Raw genomic sequence first — 9,657 nt, 5'->3', positions numbered from 1 at the left:
ACGTGCAGTATATTAGATACTCGTTGTTGACCCCAATACCATGTGAAACATAAAATAAATGAAATTGAACATACAGCTGCAGGCTTAAACTTGTATATGGGTTTCATTCCTTTGACTCTGCTGTTCCATTTTCAATTGTAAAGTAGCAGAACTCCCTGTGATAAAAAAAAAAGGACGGCCCTTATAATGGCTGGAACGGCGTAAATGGAATGGCATCAAACACATAGAAACCATGTGTTTTATGTATTTGATATTCTTCCACCAATTACGCTCCAGCCATGAATACATCCTCCCCAATTAAGATGCCACAAACCTCCTGTGATACACCCCATTTAACCTTTTACTGCAGTGGGCTATCAGGGTCACACAGTGTTTCTTGCTAGCAAAAAAATGAATCCACTTTGAAACAAAAGTATACACCTCACACACATGGTTATGGTCTTTAAAAAAGAAAACACCTGTACCATGTCAGATATAGAGTTGACATGTATTACATTTTTAGTTTGAATCCCAATATTACCCTTTATATACATCACAGAAGACTGAAATATAACAAAACCGTTTGACATAGAAACACTGGATTTTCGGCGTTTACATTTGTTTTGTGTTTATTAATTATGTCGAATATTAATAACATTCCACCAATGACACCACTAGAGGGCGATTTGGTCATTTGACTGCAGGAAAGGGCTACTACTTTAATACTAAATAGATACTGTACATATACTATATATCCCCATTAAATTCCGGTTAGACTAATTTCAAACCGGAGCAAACATATCTCAAAGACAGTTGTAAGACAACATGAAGTACAGCATACAGTTGAAAACATAATACATGTTTAACCAACTGAAAAACACCCCTGGTGTTTTAAAGGCCAAACATCTCCTTAGTACATTCATACCCTTGGCTGAGGCCTCCAACTAGACCTGCTGTCACCAATGTTGGAGAAGAAAAAAAAGCCCCTGCTAACGTTACTGCTGCCCCACCAAGTGATGCATATTTACAGTATTTCCACATCTCTTCTTTGATCTTTTCCTGTGCCTTCTTATAATCCTGGTTGGTGTAGTACAGTCCTCCATTATCCTCCACCACCTGCTCTATCTTCCTCAGCAGCTCTCTGACCTGAGTGCGGTTTTCTCTCTTGACATTGATGATTGAGTGATATCTGTTCCCACAGCTTGTGACAAGTTTCCGCAGCTCCTTGCTCTCTTTCAGAAACTCAGAAACTGATTTGTTCCCTATCTGATCTTCACCAGTGAACAGCACCATGGTGTACATTGAGGCATCTTCCCCAAAGTTCTCCTGGATCCACTTCACAGCGTTCCTCTCCTCCTCTGTGAACCTCCCCAGCCTGATCACCAACAGGAACACATGGGGTCCTGGAACTGACATGTAGATGCACCTTTCTAGTTCACTTTTCATTTGCTTTACACTCATTGTTGTGTCAAAGAGTCCTGGTGTGTCAATCACATCGATCTTCCTCCCATGCACCTCGCCACTCCCTTTCTTACATTGCAGTGACAGACTCAGCTTTGGCCTCCACTTTAAACACCTCTGTCCCCAGGATGGTGTTTCCTGTTGCACTCTTCCCCACTCCAGTCTTACCCACCAGAACAATCCTCAGATCAGAGGGCTGCCCTGAATATGTGGAAACAGACAATAAGTGGGGGATGCTTGAGTTGATCATATAAGCAAGCTTCTAGATAAGATAGAGAGGAACATGTGTTCTGTGTGCATGTGAAGCATGTGGATGCGTACCTTGACATTGACCAGTGAAGGTTTGCAGACACAGTGTTACCAGCAATAGAATCATCGGAGTCCTTCCTCTTCCTTGTGCCATCTCGACAGCTACAGCGACCAACCAAAATCACAGAAACAGACAATGATGTCATTAGTAAGGTTGCAAAAGTTTTGGTAACTTTTCCCAAACACCCAGGTTTTCCAGAAATCCCGGTTGTAAGATTCCCGGGATCAGGAAGGAAATAAATGGAAATCCCAATATCCTACAACCAGGACTTCTGGAAAACCAGGGAATTTTGGGAAAATTACTGGAATTTTGCAACCCTAGTCATTACCAACAAAACCAATCCACACTTCTACAGTGACTCATCAGTCCTCTGTAGCTCAGCTGGTAGAGCACGGCGCTTGTAACGCCAAGGTAGTGGGTTCGATCCCCGGGACCACCCATACACAAAAATGTATGCACGCATGACTGTAAGTCGCTTTGGATAAAAGCGTCTGCTAAATGGCATATTATATATTATATTATATAATGTATGGCGCGTTCACAGATGGTTAAACCAATTAGAATTTATTCTTAGCTGATTGATATAACAATCTAAACAATAGGCTTACTCTGCTTCACATCCCCTGCCATCACATGGTTGGAGAGTTATTTATCCAATAGAGCCCAGAGAGTGTTCTTCAATGGAAGCTTCTCTAACATGAAAAAATGTACAGTGTCTACACTGAGCAAAAATACAAAACGCAACATGTCAAATGTTTGTCCCATGTTTCATGAGCTGAAATAAAAAGATCCCACATATTTTCCAGACGCACAAAAAGCTTATTTCTCAAACATTTTGCACAAATTTGTTTACATCCCTGTTAGTGAGCATTTCTCCTTTGCCAAGATAATCCATCCACCCGACAGGTGTGGCATATCAAGAAGCTGATTAAACAGCATGATCATTACACAGGTGCACCTTGTGCTGGGGACAATAAAAGGCCAATCTAAAATGTGCAGTTTTGTCACACAACACAATGCCACAGATGTCGCAAGTTTTGAGGGAGCGTGGAATTGGCATGCTGACTGCAAGAATGTCCACCATAGCTGTTGCCAGATAATTCATGTTAATTCCTCTACCACGAGCCACCTCCAACGTCATTTTAGAGTATTTTGCAGTATTAAAAAAATAAAAAATACAAATAATACAACTTAATTCATGATGGTTTTTATTTGATTTTAGTTAGTTTTGGAGTGAAAGATAATAGTTTTAGTACAGTTTTAGTTTTAAAAACAGGTTTATTTTATTTCAGCTTACTAAATAGTTTTTTCATTATTAGTTTTTGTTTATTTTAACCTTGCTATGGAGGAGGGAGGTCAGTGACCTAACATCAAGTGGTTTTAGATGTACAGTTGAGGTCGGAAGTTTACATACACTTAAGTTGGAGTCATAAAACTCGTTTTTCAACCACTCCACAAATGTATTGTTAACAAACTATAGTTTTGTCAAGTAGGTTAGGACATCTACTTTCCAACAATTGTTTACAGACAGATTATTTCACTTATAATTCACTGTATCACAATTCCAGTGGGTCAGAAGTTTGCATACACTAAGTTGACTGTGCCTTTAAATAGCTTGGAAAATCCCAGAAAATGATGTCATGGCTTTAGAAGCTTCTGATAGGCTAATTGACATCATTTGAGTCAATTGGAGGTGTACCTGTGGATGTATTTCAAGGCCTACCTTCAAACTCATTGTCTCTGCTTGACATCATGGGAAAATCAAAAGAAATCAGCCAAGACCTCAGAAAAGAAATTGTAGACCTCCACAAGTCTGGTTCATCACTGGGAGCAATTTCCAAACGCCTGAAGGTACGACGTTCATCTGTACAAACAATAGTACGCAAGTATAAACACCATGGGACCACACAGCCGTCATACCGCTCAGGAAGGAGACGCGTTCTGTCTCCTAGAGATGAACGTACTTTGGTGCGAAAAGTGCAAATCAATCCCAGAACAACAGCAAAGGACCTTGTGAAGATGCTGGAGGAAACAGGTACAAAAGTATCTATATCCACAGTAAAACAAGTCCTATATCGACATAACCTGAAAGGCCGCTCAGCAAGGAAGAAGCCACTGCTCCAAAACCGCCATAAAAAAGCCAGACTACGGTTTGCAACTGCACATGGGGACAAAGATTGTACTTTTTGGAGAAATGTCCTCTGGTCTGATGAAACAAAAATAGAACTGTTTGGCCATAATGACCATCGTAATGTTTGGAGGAAAAAGGCGGTAGCTTGCAAGCCGAAGAACACCATCTCAACCGTGAAGCATGGGGGTGGCAGCATCATGCTGTGGGGGTGCTTTGCTGCAGGAGAGACTGGTGCACTTCACAAAATAGATGGCATCATGAGGAAGGAAAATTATGTGGATATATTGAAGCAACATCTCAATACATCAGTCAGGAAGTTAAAGCTTGGTCGCAAATGGGTCTTCCAAATGGACAATGACCCCAAGCATACTTCCAAAGTTGTGGCAAAATGGCTTAAGGACAACAAAGTCAAGGTATTGGAGTGGCCATCACAAATCCCTGACCTCAATCCTATAGAAAACATGTGGGCAGAACTGAAAAAGCGTGTGCGAGCAAGGAGGCCTACAAACCTGACTCAGTTACACCAGCTCTGTCAGGAGGAATGGTTCAAAATTCACCCAGCTTATTGTGGGAAGCTTGTGGAAGGCTACCCGAAATGTTTGACCCAAGTTAAACCATTTAAAGGCAATGCTACCAAATACTAATTGAGTGTATGTAAACTTCTGACCCACTGGGAATGTGATGAAAGAAATAAAAGCTGAAATAAATAATTCTCTCTACTTTTATTCTGACATTTCACATTCTTAAAATAAAGTGGTGATCCTAACTGACCTAAGACAGGAAATGTTTACTATAATTAAATGTCAGGAATTGTGAAAAACTGAGTTGAAATATATTTGGTTAAGGTGTATGTAAACTTCCGACTTCAGCTGTATATGCCATTTGGACTGGAAGCTATTGAAAATGTGATCTGTATGTGAATTAATATCCACAGCTGTAATAGGATAAATATTTCTAAAAAATCAAAGATGGGGAATTTTGAAAAAATTAAAGTATAAAATCAGGGAAGTGGTGAACTGGAATTCTAACAAAAGTAGTATCAATACTGATCCAAGATGGCGTAGTAGTGCAGTTCTGTTTTTGTCGTGTGTCTGTAAATAGCCTGTAAATACCCTGTTTTTTTGTATTTTTCGTACATATTTCCCCATCCTTCTACAAAATATACTTTCCTGCAACCCGCCTCACTCAATGTGGAACGGATTCTATTATTGACTTACCTTTTATCTAGAATCTCCAGTTGAAACTAGCTAGCCAGCTAACTAGCTACTTGCTATTAGCCACAGTTAGCGGTATTTCACCCAGAACATTGGATTTTTTTTTCTGCGGGATTAATTTAATCACTGGACATTAATCACCGGATATTCGGCCAGTCTGCACAGCGCGTTATCGACCCAGAACATATCAGTTTTTCTGCCGGAATCACTGAATCACTGGACCTTTAACTCCGGATTCATCGCTACAAGCTAGCTGCAACAAAATTGACGCTGTGGTCTGGCTAATCATCCTGAGCTAGGCCCATCTCCCGGCTATCTACCTCTCTGTCAACCGGACGGGACCACCTAGTGTTGACACGGATCCTACATGACTGGTCTGCCGACTAAATCGTCTGATGTGGTTACGACGTCGACCACGAAGATTCCATCTGCTAGCCCCGGCCTGCTAGCACACGCTAGCCGTGGCCTCTTACTCGCTAGTCCTTTAGCAGCCTCCGAACTATCCTATTGCTGTTCACCGGACCTTATGATAACTCAGCTATACAGCTGATGTCTGCTGGACTGTTCCTTTTTACGTTACTACATCCTGTTTATGTTTAGCCTCAGCCCAAACATGGTTAGCTTATTGTTGTTTCGGTTATTTCTAATTGTACTATTTCACTGTAGATCCCCCCAGCCCAGCTAAACATGCCTTAGATAGCTCCTTTGTCCCACCCCCCCATACATGCGGAGACCGACTCAATTGATGCCTCCAGTGATGCTATCTCTTTCATTGTTACCCAACACTTAGGTTTACCTCCACTTTACTCATATCCTTCCATATCCTTGTCTGTACATAATGCCCTGAATCTTTTCTACAACACCCGGAAATCTGCCCCCTTTATTCTATGTACCCAACGCACTAGAAGACCAGTTCTTAAAGCCTTTAGCCGTATCCTTATTCTAGTCCTCCTCTGTTCCTCTGGTGATGTAGAGGCTAACCCAGGCCCTGCAGCCCTCAGTATCACTCCTACTCCCCAGGCGCTATCATTTGCTGACTTCTGTAATCGCAAAAGTCTTGGTTTCTTGCACGTAAATATCAGAAGTCTACTTCCTAAGTTTGAGTTATTCACTGCGTTAGCACACTCCGCCAACCCTGATGTTCTAGCAGTGTCTGAATCCTGGCTCAGGAAGGCCACCAAAAGTTAGGAACCAATATACACAAGCAGTCAGGAAAGCAAAGGCTAACTTTTTCAAACAGAAATTTGCATCCTGTAGCACTAACTCCAAAAAGTTTTGGGACACTGTAAAGTCCATGGAGAATAAGAGCACTTCCTCCCAGTTGCCCACTGCACTGAGGCTAGGAAACACTATCACCACCGATAAATCTACAATAATCGAGAATTTCAACAAGCATTTTGCTACAGCTGGCCATGCTTTCCATCTGGCTACCACTACCCCGGCCACCAACTCTGCACCCTCCGCTGCAACTTGCCCATGCCCCCCGCTTCTCCTTCACACAAATTCAGACAGCTGATGTTTTGAAAGCGCTGCAAAATCTGGACCCCTACAAATCAGCTGGGCTAGACAATCTGGACCCTTTCTTTCTAAAACTAGCCGCCGAAATTGTCGCAACCCCTATTACTAGTCTATTCAACCTCTCTTTCATAATGTCTGAGATCCCCAGAGATTGGAAAGCTGCCGCGGTCATCCCCCTCTTCAAAGGGGGTGACACTCTAGATCCAAACTGCTACAGACCTATATCCATCCTGCCCTGCCTTTCAAAAGTATTTGAAAGCCAAGTTAACAAACAGATCACCGACCATTTCGAATACCACCGTACCTTCTCCGCTATGCAATCCGGTTTCCGAGCTGGTCATGGGTGCACTTCAGCCACGCTCAAGGTCCTAAACGCTATTATAACCGCGATTGATAATAGACAGTACTGTGCAGCCGTCTTCATCGACCTGGCCAAGGCTTTCGACTCTGTCAACCACCGCATTCTTATTGGCAGACTAAATAGCCTTGGTTTCTCAAATGACTGCCTCGCCTGGTTCACCAACTACTTCTCAGATAGAGTTCAGTGTGTCAAATCAGAGGGCCTGTTGTCTGGACCTATGGCAGTCTCTATGGGGGTGCCACAGGGTTCAATTCTTGGGCCAACACTTTTCACAGTGTATATCAATGATGTCGCTCTTGCTGCTGGTGACTCTCAGATCCACCTCTACGCAGACGACACCATTTTGTATACATCTGGCCCTTCATTGGACACTGTGTTAACAAACCTCCAAACGAGCTTCAATGCCATACAACACTCCTTCAGTAGCCTCCAACTGCTCTAAAACACTAGTAAAACTAAATGCATGCTTTTCAATCGAACGCTGCTGGCACCCGCCCACCCGACTAGAATCACCACTCTCGACGGGTCTGACCTAGAGTATGTGGACAACTACAAATACCTAGGTGTCTGGTTAGACTGTAAACTCTCCTTCCAGACTCACATAAAGAATCTCCAATCCAAAGTTAAATCTAGAATCGGCTTCCTATTTCGCAACAAAGCCTCCTTCACTCATGCTGCCAAACATGCCCTCGTAAAACTGACTATCCTACCGATCCTTGACTTCGGCGATGTCATTTACAAAATAGCCTCCAACACTCTACTCAGCAAATTGGATGTAGTCTATCACAGTGCCATCCGTTTTGTCTCCAAAGCCCCATACACTACCCACCACTGTGACCTGTACGCTCTTGTTGGCTGGTCCTCACTACATGTTCAAGTCGCCAAACCCACTGGCTCCAGGCCATCTATAAATCACTGCTAGGCAAATCCCGCCTTATCTTAGCTCATTGGTCACCATAGCAGTACCCACCCGTAGTATGCGCTCCAGCAGGTATATCTCACTGGTCATTCCCAAAGCCAACACCTCCTTTGGCCGCCATTCCTTCCAGTTCTCTGCTGCCAATGACTGGAACGGATTGCAAAAATCTCTGAAGCTGGAGACTCTTATCTCCCTCACTAACTTTAAGCATCAGTTGTCAGAGCACCTTACCGATCACTGCACCTGTACACAGCCCATCTGAAATTAGCCCACCCAACTACCTCATCCCTATATTGTTATTTATTTTGCTCTTTTGCACCCCAGTATCTCTATTTGCACATAATCTCTTGCACATCTAGCATTCCAGTGTTAATACTATTGTAATTATTTTGCACTATAGCCTATTTATTGCCTTACCTCCATAACTTGCTACATTTGCACACACTGTATATATATTTTCTAATGTATTTTTGACTTTATGTTTTTTTACCCCATATGTAACTCTGTGTTGTTTTTATTGCACTACTTTGCTTTATCTTGGCCAGGTCGCAGTTGTAAATGAGAACCTGTTCTCAACTGGCTTACCTGGTTAAATAAAGGTGAAAAAATAAAATAAAATTTTTAATTTTAAAAAAGTATGGATGATGGGGGTCAGTGACTTTACATTATGTGGTTTTACATCTCCATTTCACCTATATATGGAGCACCCTTAGTAGTTAGTAACTAATAAAAATATTGGGCCTTCAGCGACTGGAGGCCCTATGCAGTGTGTGTAATCTTCATATTGGGTTAACCCACCCTCCTGAATGGAAATTGCAAAACATATGTATTTTTTGCTTACATGCAATCACCTGTATTGCACTTTTATGACGGTCCCTAAACCACCTAAGTGCCAGAAAAAGCATATTGCCTACTTTCAGGCTCTGTAAAGGGAAGAGCGACTAACGGTAAAAAAAAATATAAAAAAAAATATCACTCTCATCATCCTAGCACCTTCCGTCTGAGAACTATTGATGAGCGAACTCCGAATGTCGAAAGTCAAAACAAATGTACTCCGGTCATCAACCATGCATAAAGACCTGGCATGAAGGCGTCAATAAACCAGTTGCTATACAGTTATTCAACTATTGTAGAGGGACTGCATTTGAAAACTAGCCGGCTGGCTAAAACTGGCACATTTACAGTAATATTGATTCATGTGCACTGTCCCTGTAAAACGAAAATAAACAAAGTAAAGTAGAGTAGATTGTTGAGGAACGTTTAGCAAATATTACTGCTACGGTATAAAGTTGAATACTCACTTTTACTGCAGTTAAATTATCTGTGAATTGGTGCCTCCTCTTGTGACTATGAGAGCTGAAGCAATGTGCAGCACCATACATTATGAGTTTCGTTTCCCTGCATATAAGTTTCGTTTTCCTGTAACTAGTACGTTCTAGCCAATCAGAAAGTGTTTTAGGCCAAAACCCAATCCAGGGCAGAGATCAATTATGATCAAGTACTCTCCTTGGCCTTGTGCCAACAACCATAAAACAACATTTGTCAGATACAGAGAATCTGTATATAGAGTCTGTCAGTGCCATACTTCAGCAACAACACAGTGAAAGCATTTTATGCATAATTATTGTATCCAACAACAGGTTGTATACTACGAGTTTATTGAGCCTCTACTTATGTTGTGCTGTCTATAAGACAGCAACGTGGGTGGTAGCAAAGCAATGTTAGAGAGTATTAGGAAGGGTGCTCTTTGGATGAAAGGGTCTT

The 9,657-nt window shown here is 41.9% G+C and overlaps 1 pseudogene; it reads right to left on the bottom strand.

The window, feature by feature from the left end:
- Nucleotides 1-652: 652 nt before the first annotated feature.
- LOC121551565 lies at nucleotides 653-9,273 on the bottom strand (annotated as a pseudogene).
- Between the last annotated feature and the right edge of the window lie 384 nt (nucleotides 9,274-9,657).

The sequence above is a fragment of the Coregonus clupeaformis genome, unplaced genomic scaffold (assembly GCF_020615455.1).
Source record: "Coregonus clupeaformis isolate EN_2021a unplaced genomic scaffold, ASM2061545v1 scaf0824, whole genome shotgun sequence".
NCBI classification, from domain to species: Eukaryota; Metazoa; Chordata; class Actinopteri; order Salmoniformes; family Salmonidae; genus Coregonus; species Coregonus clupeaformis.
This window is presented reverse-complemented; position numbering and strand designations above follow the sequence as displayed.